We start from the raw sequence: 12,254 nt of genomic DNA, 5'->3' as shown, positions 1-12,254 counted from the left end.
GGGGGATCGTGACCTCCCCGTAGACCTTGTGCCTTGGTTCTCAAGTCCTCTGCGTATCTTCTGTTATGGAAAAAAGTCATCCCGCAGGTTTTATTATGATTGGACTCCGTTTAATATTCTTTTCTGAAAAAGGTCAAAACACAGAAAGAACATAAACTGGCACTAGGCACTGAGTTAATAGGTTAGTCCCAAAAATGATATAAAATGGCATACAAATGACATAAGACATCCCAAGTTGATAATATAATAGCATGGAACAATAAAAAATGATAGATACATTGGAGACGTATCATGCACACTTAGGGGAATACGTTCTCGAAAATTTACGAGGGGTCATCTTATTATGCTACCGTCATTCTAAGCAATAAGATGGAAAACATGATAAACATCACATGCAATCATATAGTGACATGATATGGCCATTATCATCTTTGCTCCTTCGATCTCCATCTGCGGGCATCGCATGATCATCATCGTCATAGGCGTGACACCGTGATCTCGATCATCGTGTCTCCATGAAGTCGTCGCGCCAACTACTATTACTACTACTACAACTAACCGTTAGCAATAAAGTAAAAGTAGTAAACACATGGCGTTGCATCTCATACAATAAATTAAGACAACTCCTATGGCTCCTGCCGGTTGTCATACTCATTGACATGCAAGTCGTGAATCTTATTACAAGAACATGATCATATCATACACCACACATGTAACATCACATCCTTTGGTCATATCACATCACATGTCAAACCCTGCAAAAACAAGTTAGACGTCCTCTAATTGTTGTTGCAAGTTTTACGTGGCTGATTTGGGTTTCTAGCAAGAACGCCTTCTTACCTACGTGACAGCCACAACGATGATATGCCAAAGCTATTTACCCTTCATAAGGACCCTTTTCATCAAATACAATCCGACTAGAGTGGGAGAGACAGACACCCGCTAGCCACCTTATGCACCTAGTGCATGTTAGCTGGTGGAACCTGTCTCACGTAAGCGTACGTGTAAGGTCGGTCCAGGCCGCTACATCCCACAATACCACCGGAAGAGAATAAGACTATTAGCGGCAAGCAATTGACAAAATCAGCGCCCACAACCTTTTTGTGTTCTACTCATGCAAAGAATCTACGAATAAAAAACCTGGCTCGGATGCCACTATTGGGTAACGTAGCAAAAATTCAAAATTTTCTTACGCCATATTCAGATCTTCCTATGGAGAGACCAGCAATGAGAGAGGGGAGAGAGCATATTCATACCTTTGAAGATCTCTAAGCGGAAGCGTGACTAGAACGCAGTTGATGGAGTCGTACTCGCTGCAATTCAGATCGCGATGTGATTCCGATCTAGTGCCGAACCACGTCACCTCCGCGTTCAACACGCGTGCAACCGGTGACGTCCCCCGCACCTTGATCCAGCAAGGAGGAAGGAGAGGTTGGGGAAGAGCTCCGACAACACGATGGTGTGGTGGCGATGGAGCGACAAGGTCTCCCGGCAGGGCTTCGCCAAGCACCGTGGGAGACAAGGAGGAAGAGAAGCAGGGCTGCGCCGAGAGAGAGATGAAATTGCGTGTCTCCAATGGACAAAACCCCCACTATATATAGGGGGAAGGGGAGGGTGGCGCCGCCCTTAGGGTTACCACCCCTAAGGGGTGCGGCAACCATAGATGGGGGGAGGAGGTGGCCGCCAGGTGGGGAGGAGGGGGTGGCGCACCCCCTGGTGGGCCTAAGGCCCACCTGACTTAGGGCCCCCCTCCCTTCCCTCTCTTGGCGCCTTGGGCTGGGTGTGGGGGGCGCATCAGCCCACCTAGGGGCTGGTTCCCTCTCACACTTGGCCCATCTAGCCTCGTGGGGCTGTTGGTGTGTGATAGCCTGGCTTATTAGGGATGATAAACTACTCATATCAATAAGGAATTCCTTCTTTTCTGGGAGCCCATTCAAACAGAACTCCCAGGTTAAGCGTGCTCGGCTTGGAGTAGTTCTAGGATGGGTAACCGACCGGGAAGTTCATCCCGGGTGCGCATGAGTGAGGACAAAGTACATAGAAAAGACTATTATTGATGTGTGGGGCCAGTCTAGATCCCGCCACGAGTAACGACCACCGGCGAATGTGTCCGGGGCGTTACATGGCCCCTCCCGGTGGGCCTCCAGAACCCTTCCGGTGGTCCCGACACGTTGCCGGTGGTGCCCGAAACATTTCCGGTGTCCAAACCCATCCATCCTATATATCAATCTTTACCTCCGGACCATCCCGGAGCTCCTCGTGACGTCTGGGATCTTATCCGGGACTCCGAACAACCTTCGGTAAGCTCGTATAACAATTCCCTATAACCCTTAAGTGGGTTCGGGAGGCATGCAGACAGGACCAAGACACCTCTCCGACCAATAACCATTGGCGGGGTCTGGATACCCATGGTCGCTCCCACATGTTCCACGATGTCAAGGATTCAATCAATCATGTATACAATTCCCTTTGTCTGTCGGTATAGAACTTGCCCGAGATTCGATCGTCGGTATCCTTATACCTTGTTCAATCTCGTTACCGGTAAGTCAATTTACTCGTTCCGTAGCACATCATCCCATGACTAACTCCTTAGTCACATTGAGCTCATTATGATGATGTTCTACTGAGTGGGCTCAGAGATACCTCTCCGTCACAGGGAGTGACAAATCCCGATCTCGATTCGTGCCAACCCAACAGACACTTTCGGAGATACCCGTAGTGCACCTTTATAGTCACCCAGTTACGTTGTGACGTTTGATACACCCAAAGCACTCCTACGGTGTCCGGGAGTTGCACAATCTCACGGTCGAAGGAAAAGACACTTGACATTAGAAAAGCTTTAGCATACGAACAACACGATCTAGTGCTATGCTTAGGATTGGGTCTTGTCCATCACATCATTCTCCTAATGATGTGATCCCGTTATCAATGACATACAATGTCCATGATCAGGAAACCATGATGATCTATTGATCAACGAGCTAACCAACTAGAGGCTTGCTAGGGACACATTGTGATCTATTTATTCACACATGTATTACTGTTTCCTGTTAATACAATTATAGCATGAACAATAGATGATTATCATGAACAAGGAAATATGATAATAACCATTTTATTATTGCCTCTAGGGCATATTTCCAACAATAACGCACCCGCTCCATATCCTCCTCCCTTCCACCACACATAACTGCAGGCGGCAAAGCTCTATGGGACAACTTTCCCTGGAGATGAGGCAAGACGTAGCCATCCTTGTCGTCGCCTGGTAGAGCCATTGTGCCAGCACTAGTGGAAAACAGGGCTTTGGTCCACTTGAAGAACTCCCATTAGTCCCGGTTCACCCACGAACCGGGACCTATGGTGTCATTGGTCCCGGTTCGTGAGGCCAGGGTGCCAGGCGGGCATCATGGGCCATTGGTCCTGGTTCGTGTCAACTCTTTGGTCCCGGTTCCATACACGAACTGGGACCAATAGGGAGGGACCGTTCGTATCCCCCTTTAGTCTCGGTTGGTGCATTAAACCGGGACCAGGTGGACCGTTCGTATCCACCTTTAGTCCCGGTTAGTAGAACAAACCGGGACGAAGTGGTGGCGGCAACTGATACGTCTCAAACGTATCTATAATTTTTGATGGTTTCACGCTGTTATCTTGCCTTCTATGTATGTTTTATGTACCTTTTTATATCTTTTTGGGACTAACTTATTAATTCAGTGCCAAGTGCCAGTTCTTGTTTTTTCCGTGTTTTTGACTCATTTCAGATCTGATTTTGGAACGGAGTCCAAACGGAAGAAAAACCCCGAAATAATTTTTTCCCGAACGGAAGAAGTCCAGGGGGCTTTTGGGCAAAGCCATGTGGGCTCCAGGGAGCCCACAAGCCCCCACTCCGCCACCAGGGGGGAGGCGGCGGTGGGCAGGCTTGTGGCCTCCCTGGCCGCCCCCTGACCTAGGTCTTTGGCCAATAAATTCCCAAATATTCCGCAAAAAATCAGGGGAGCCTCGAAAATACTTTTCCGCCGCCGCAAGCTTCCGTTTCCGTGAGATCTCATCTGGAGACCCTTCCCGACGCCCTGCCGGAGGGGACTTTGGAGTTGGAGGGCTTCTTCATCATCATCGCCCCTCCAATGACTCGTGAGTAGTTCACTTCAGACCTACGGGTCCGTAGTTAGTAGCTAGATGGCTTCTTCTCTCTCTTGGATCTTCAATACAAAGTTCTCCAGGATCTTCATGGAGATCTATCCGATGTAATCTTCTTTGGCGGCGTGTTTGTCGAGATCCAATGAATTGTGGACTTGTGATCAGATTATCTATGATATATATTTGAGTCTTTGCTGATTTCTTTTATGCATGATTTGATATCCTTGTAAGTCTCTCCGAGTCTTGGGTTTTGTTTGGCCAACTACATCTATGATTCTTGCAATGGGAGAAGTGCTTCGTTTTGGCTTCTGCCATGTGGTGACCTTTCCCAGTGAGAGTAGGGGCAGCAAGGCACACATCAAGCAGTTGCCATCAAGGGTAAAAAGATGGGGTTTTTATCATTGGTTTGAGATTATCCCTCTACATCATGTCATCTTGCTTAAGGCGTTACTCCGTTCTTATGGACTTAATACACTAGATGCATGTTGGATAGCGGTCGATGTGTGGAGTAATAGTAGTAGATTCAGAAAGTATCGGTCTATTTGTTTCGGACGTGATGCCTATAGAAATAATCATTGCATAGATATCGTCACGACTCTGCACAGTTCTATCAATTGCTCGACAGTAATTTGTTCACCCACCGTCTACTTGCTTTCATGAGAGAAGCCACTAGTAAACACTACGACTCCTGGGTCTATTCACATCCACCGTTTACAAGTCCGCTTTTTTAATTTGCTTTGTTACTTTATTGCTTTCAATTCTCACTTAGCAAACAATCTATAAGGGATTTACAACCCCTTCATAGCGTTGGGTGCAAGCTTTTGTGTTTGTGCAGGATCTTGAGACACTCCTCCCCCGGATTGATACCTTGGTTCTCAAAATGAGGGAAATACTTACCTCTGCTGTGCTACATCATCCTCTCCGCTTCGAGGGAACACCAACGCAGAAGGATTCCTGGTGTCATCAACGTGCCCATTTCTGGCGCCACTGGAAGGTCTTTTGTGCAGCAACATAACGGACATCAGAAGCATTCCTGCGCCATTGTCGGGGATCCTTTTGAAACATCAGCAACCGTTTGTATCACCATTTAGTCCCGGTTGGTGGCTCAACCCGGGACTGAAGGCCCAAACGGTTTGCCTCCCGCTTCGCAAAAGCACAACCGAAGCACAGTCTGTCGCCATTTCTCTGTTCTTCTCCTCTCTCGCCCTCCTTTCTTCTTCCCCTCTCTTTTTCCCTTCTCTTCTTCCACCATGCCAACTCGCTTCGGAGAGGTGCGCGCACATGGAAAGACCAAGCTCAATGTCGTGTACACGAACGAGAGCAGGGAGGTGCCGCATTTTCTTAAACAGTTGAAGGGATGGTGGCTTGACGCCGCGCTGGATCATGAGAAGTTCTTTGGGCTTGATGTGGAGTACACGGCCGATCAACGAGGTGTTGCCGTCATCCAACTATGTTTGAAACACCATGTCTTGATCTTCCAATGGGCGAGGTATGTTTTGAGGCTTTCTTTGATCCAAGGTTATGAAAATTGCATACATATAGTGATTTCCTTAGGTTCCATTGGATAGCAATATGCAGTTTCTATATATGTTCCATTGGATAGTTAATTGAGGGTTTCTTGATCAATTCATAGGATATGAAAATTGCATAGGATCGATAGCAATATGTTCCATTTTGGAATCCTATAAAGATCAATTTCTCTTTGTAGTGAAAAAATTTTATGCGGCGTTCTTCGATCCAAGGTTATGAAAATTGCATATAGCTAGTGATTTCTCTAGGTTCCATTGGATAGCAATATGATATGTCATAGTTATGAAAATTGCATATAGCTAGTGATCTCTCTAGGTTCCATTGGATAGCTATAGTGATCTCTCTAGGTTCCATTGGATAGCAATATGGAATATGTCTAGCATGTTGCATATTTGCAAAACTGTGGGAGAATATATATATGGCATAGTTAATTTACGGTTTCTTGATCAATTCATAGGATATGAAAATTGCATAAGATAGCAATATGTTCCATTTGAATCCTAAAGATAATTTTCTCTTTAGTTGTAGTGAAACATTTTTCCTTGTTGCAGCAGTATGTAACATTTGTTCCATTTTAATTTGTTGTTGTTGCAGTAGTGAAAAGCATTGTCCAGAACTCATGGACTTCCTTCGCAGCGGCATCAATTTTGCTACCATTGACATAAGGAACGACAAGCTGAAGATGAGGCACAACTTCAGTTTTGAGATACCAGCTGATTGCCTCATTGGTCTCCAACATGAATTCAAGCTTCGACATGATATGACTTCGATGGCTCATATGGCAGTCCCCTTGATCGCCGAGGAGTATGGTGATATGAAGAACAAATTCCCAAAGTCTCAGCACAGACTTTGCGAGAAGACCCCACTTGACCGTATCAACATTGAGTATGCAGCAAAAGATGCATACGTTTCATACGAGTTGTATCGCAAGATTCGAGTCATCAACTATGGCCGGCGTCACCTCACACAAGGTGGACATTCTGATTGAGACGATTAAGATGAGTACTGTTCGCAATGGCGAACACTTGTATATATATCTATGGTAGCTATTATTATGTACTGTTTGGACTAGTATCATTATGTACTCCTTGGACCAATTTATATATGTCTAGTTTCTGTTTGTGCCATTATAGTTTCCAAATTTGAATGGTGTAGCCCTTTCTAACTTCATTTGCTACTTTTGAATGGTTTAGCCCTTCTAATCTTCATGGTATCATGCATTTCGACCACATACATATACAAAAAGTCTTCAGTTCAAATAAGTTTAACAAAATGAAATCCCTTTTGTAACAGATGTGTTTTTGATTAAAACAGTCATTTAAAATAACCTAAAATCTACCAAATTGAATAGAATGATAAAAACACAGTAATATTAAATAGAAGGAAAAAGAATCACCCAAAAATCTATTTTTTTTAGTAAATTTATTCACAAAATAAAATAAATAAAGTGAAAAACGAAATCCAGTTCAAATAAGTTCAAAAAAAAGAAATCCCTTTTGTAACAGATGCGTTTTCGTAAGAAACCCTCATACTTCTTAAAAGATTTTGCCGCAACCCTCTCAGTTTTTTAGCACATGCTATGTGGGTGAAATGATGATACCAAATGAACTCAGAAAATGTTGAAAATTGATACCTTTTGGCAGTAAATGCATGAAAAATACCAAATGAACTCACAAAGTGTTGAAAATTTATGATGTGGCCTTGAATGGTGCATTTTGAACACAAAAAAAATTCTTGAATTCAAATAAGTTCAAAAAAATGAAATCCCTTTTGTAACAGATGAGTTTTCGAAATAAACCCTGATACTTCGAAAGAGATTGTCCGATTTGTACACGAAGTGCATCCAGTTTTTGCCACAACCCTCTCAAATTTTTAGAAATGCTTTGTGGGTAAAATGATGATACCATGCAAACTTTCAACCTATTCAGAGTTCATCTGTAGTGCTTTTCAATTTCTGGGCCATTTAGCTCAAAAAATCAGTAAATGCATGAAAAATACCAAATGAACTCAGAAAGTGTTGAAAATTGATGATGTGGCCTTGAATGGTGCATTTTGAACACACAAAAAGTCTTGAGTTGAAATAAGTTAAAAAAATGAAATCCCTTTTGTAACAAATGAGTTTTCGTAAGAAACCCTGATACTTCGAAACAAATTGTCCGATTTATACACGAAGTGCATCCAGTTTTTGCCGCAACCCTCTCAACTTTTTAGCACATGCTATGTGGGTGAAACGATGATACCATGCTAACTTTCAATCTATTCAGAGTTCATTTGTAGTGCTTTTCAACTTTTAGGCCATTTAGCTCAAAAAATCAGTAAATGCATGAAAAATACCAAATGAACTCAGAAAGTGTTGAAAATTGATGATGTGGCCTTGAATGGTGCATTTTGAACACACAAAATGTCTTGAGTTCAAATAAGTTCGAAAAATGAAATCCCTTTTGTAAGAGATGAGTTTTTGTAAGAAACCCTGATACTTCGAAAGAGATTGCCCGATTTGTACACGAAGTGCATCCATTTTTTGCCGCAACCCTCTCAACTTTTTAGTACATGCTATGTGGGTGAAATGATGATACCATGCCAACTTTCAACCTATTCAGAGTTCATTTGTAACGCTTTTCAATTTCTGGGCCATTTAGCTCAAAAAACCAGTAAATGCATGAAAAATACCAAATGAACTCAAAAAGTGTTGGAAAATGAGGATGTGGCCTTGAATGGTGCATTTTGAACACACAAAAAGTCTTGAGTTCAAATAAGTTAAAAGTAATGAAATCCCTTTTGTAAGAGATGAGTTTTCGTAAAAAACCGTGATACTTCGAAAGAGATTGTCCGATTATTTGTAGACGAAGTGCATTCAGTTTTTGCCGTAACCCTCTCAACTTTTTAGAAAATTCTATGTGGGTGAAATGATGATACCATGCCAAATTTCAACCTATTCAGAGTTCATTTGTAGTGGTTTTCAATTTCTAGGCCATTTTGCTCAAAAACAAAATCAGTAAATGCATGAAAAATACCAAATGAACTCAGAAAGTGTTGAAAATTGATGATGTGGCCTTGAATGGTGCATTTTGAACACACAAAAAGTCTTGAGTTCAAATAAGTTAAAAAAATGAAATCCTTTTTGTAATAGATGAGTTTTCGTAAGAAACCGTGATACTTCGAAAGATATTGTCCGATTTATACACGAAGTGCATCCAGTTTTTGCCGCAACCCTCTCAACTTTTTAGAACATGCTATGTGGGTGAAATGATGATACCATGACAACTTTCAACCTATTCGGAGTTCATTTGTAGTGCTTTTCAATTTCTGGGCCATTTAGCTCAAAAACAGTCTGTAAATGCATGAAAAATACCAAATGAACTCGGAAAGTGTTGAAAATTGATGATGTGGCCTTGAATGGTGCGTTTTGAAGACACAAAAAGTCTTGAGTTCAAATAAGTTCAAAAAATGAAATCCCTTTTGTAAGAGATGAGTTTTTGTAAGAAATCAGGATACTTCGAAATTGATTGTCCGATTTGTACACGAAGTGCATCCACTTTTGGCCGCAGCCCTCTCAACTATTTAGCACATGCTATGTGGGTGAAATGATGATACCATGCCAACTTTCAACCTATTCAGAGTTCATTTGTAGTGTTTTTCAATTTCTGGGCCATTTAGCTCAAAAAAATCAATAAATGCATGAAAAATACAAATGAACTCAGAAAGTGTTGAAAATTGATGATGTGGCCTTGAATGGTGCATTTTGAATACACAAAAAGTCTCGAGTTCAAATAAGTTCAAAAAATAAAATCCCTTTTGTAAGAGATTTGTTTTTGATTAAAATAGTCATTTAAAATAACCTAAAACCTACCAAATTGAATATAATGATAAAAACACAGTAATATTAAATAGCAGAAAAAAGAATCACTGAAAAATCTATTTTTTAGTAAAGTTAGTCAGAAAATAAAATAAATAAAGTAAAAAACGAAACAAAAGAACTAGATTTTTTTAAATGCCACCTACTAGGCCACCACGGCATGAATACGACTAGAAACCCAACTAGAGAGTTGGGCGAGGATTCAAGCCCGCAGAAGGCCCGGTAGGCCTAGAGGTAGTGACAAATTAGGCGTGAAAGCGTGCAGTTGAGAGGAGCTCGAAACAGTATGCGCACCAGTTCTTATAAACAACTCCCGGGCTCTCTCAGCTAGCGAGGTGGGACTAAACATCCAACCGCACCGCGGCTATGGCAGGCACAAGCCTTTAGTCCCGGTTTGTGCCACCAACCCACACGAAATACGCCCTTTAGTGTTGGTTATTGGCACCAACCGGGACGAAAGGTCTCTTCTTCCCGCCCTTCGGGATGCTGAAAATTGGCCTTTAGTCCTGGTTTGAGGCACCAACCGGGACGAAAGGGATGCATTGGTACCGGTTTGTGCCTTGAACCGGGACCACTGGTTTTCGCATATAGACGGGAGTTGTTGAAATTTCCCCCAAACTCTCCCATTTTCCCCCGAGCCCGTCCTCCTCGTCGTTGCCGCCGTCCTGAGCCCGTCGTCCTCCTCATCGTCGCCGCCACCCCAAGCCCGTCCTCCTCCTCGTCATCGCCGCCACTCCCGATCCAGTCCTCCTCGTCTTCGCCGCTGTCCCCGAGCCCGTCATCGTCGCCGCCCCCGAGCACGTCATCGTCGCCGCCCCCGAGCCCATCGTCATCGCCCCCGAGCCCGTCGCCGTCGCCGCCCCCGATCCAGTCCTCCTTCTCGTCGCCGCCGTCCCCGAGCCGTCATCATCGCCGCCCCCGAGCACGTCGCCGTCGCTGCCCTGAGGCCGTCGTCATCGCCCCCGAGACCGTCGACGTCGCCCCGAGCCCGTCGTCGCCGGCCCCGAGCCCGTCGCCGTCGCCCCGAGCCCGTCGTCGCCGGCCCCGAGCCCGTCGCCGTCGCCCCGAGCCCGTCGTCGTCGTCGCCACCCCCCGAGCCCGTCGTCGTCGCCGCCCCGAGCCCATCGGCCCCGGTGAGTCAAAGATGAGTTTTAGATGTATTTTAGTTTTAGATTTCATATTAAATTGGATGAGTCAAAGATGAGTCAAAACGTTTGCAAATTTAGTTTTAGATGTATTTTAGTTTTAGATGAATTTTAGGTTTAGTTTTAGATTTCTATTTTTGCGGTAAAAGATGAGGGCTTTCAATATATTAATTCCAGATTAATTCTTTAAATAGTAGGGCTTTAAATAGTTGTAGAAATTTTTCTCTATGTCGATGATGCCCATCCTGCATCCTCGTTGTCGACTCGGTGGCGACCACGTGCTTAATAGGCGCCAGCATGTGCGGGACTGGGCTCCGCCGGGCTGGCATTGGGAGGTGCTACCTTCTGGGCGTGCATCTTGGCGAGGAATCAGGCTCCCGTCATTGACCCGGAGCTTCTTTGGTGGCGGTCACGTGTGTTGGAAATATGCACTAGAGGCAATAATAAATTGGTTATCATTATATTTCCTTGTTCATGATACTCGTTTATTATCCATGCTAGAATTATATTGATTGGAAACTCAAATACATGTGTGGATACATAGACAACACACTGTCCCTAGTGAGCCTCTAGTTGACTAGCTCGTTGATCAAAGATGGTCAAGGTTTCCTGGCCATAGGCAAGTGTTCTCACCTGATAACGGGATAACATCATTAGGAGAATGATGTGATGGACAAGACCCAAACTATAAACATAGCATATGATCGTGTCAGTTTATTGCTACCTTTTTCTTCATGTCAATATATCTGTTCCTATGACCATGAGATCATGCAACTCCCGGACACGGGAGGAATACCTTGTGTGTATCAAACGTCGCAACGTAATTGGGTGACTATAAAGGTGCTCTATAGGTATCTCCAAAGGTGCTTGTTGGGTTGGCATGGATCAAGACTGGGATTTGTCACTCCTTGTGACGGAGAGGTATCTCGGGGCTCACTCGGTAATACAACATCACAACAAGCCTTGCAAGCAATGTGACTAAGGAGTTAGTTACGGGATCTTGTATTACGGAACGAGTAGAGAGACTTGCTGGTAACGAGATTGAACTAGGTATGGAGATACCGATGATCGAATCTCGGGCAAGTAACATACCGAAGGACAAAGGGGACACCATACGGGATTAACTGAATCCTTGACATAGAGGTTCAACCGACAGAGATATTCGTAGAATATGTGGGAGCCAATATGTATATCCAGGTATCGCTATTGGTTATTGACCGGAGAGTGTCTTAGGTCATGTATGCATAGTTCTCGAACCCACAGGGTCTGCACACTTAAGGTTCGGTGACGTTTGGGTATAGTTGAGTTATAGGTGTTGGTGACCGAAGTTTGTTCGGAGTCCCGAATGAGATCCCGTATGTCACGAGGAGCTCCGGAATGGTCTGGAGGTAAAGATTGATATATAAGAAGTCCTGTTTTGGTCACCGGAAAAGTTTCGAGCTCATCGGTAGTGTACCGGGAGTGTCGGGAGGGGTGCCGGGGACCATTGGGAGGGGTGTCACGCCCCAAGGGGCCTCATGGGTTGTGGGAAGAGATAAACCAGCCCCTAGTGGGCTGGAATAAGTTTCCACAAAGTCCCATAAGGTTTG

This window comes from Hordeum vulgare, chromosome 4H, assembly GCF_904849725.1.
Source record: "Hordeum vulgare subsp. vulgare chromosome 4H, MorexV3_pseudomolecules_assembly, whole genome shotgun sequence".
Taxonomy (NCBI): Eukaryota; Viridiplantae; Streptophyta; class Magnoliopsida; order Poales; family Poaceae; genus Hordeum; species Hordeum vulgare.
The sequence above is the reverse complement of the archived record's forward strand: the minus strand, read 5'-3'. Positions refer to the sequence as shown.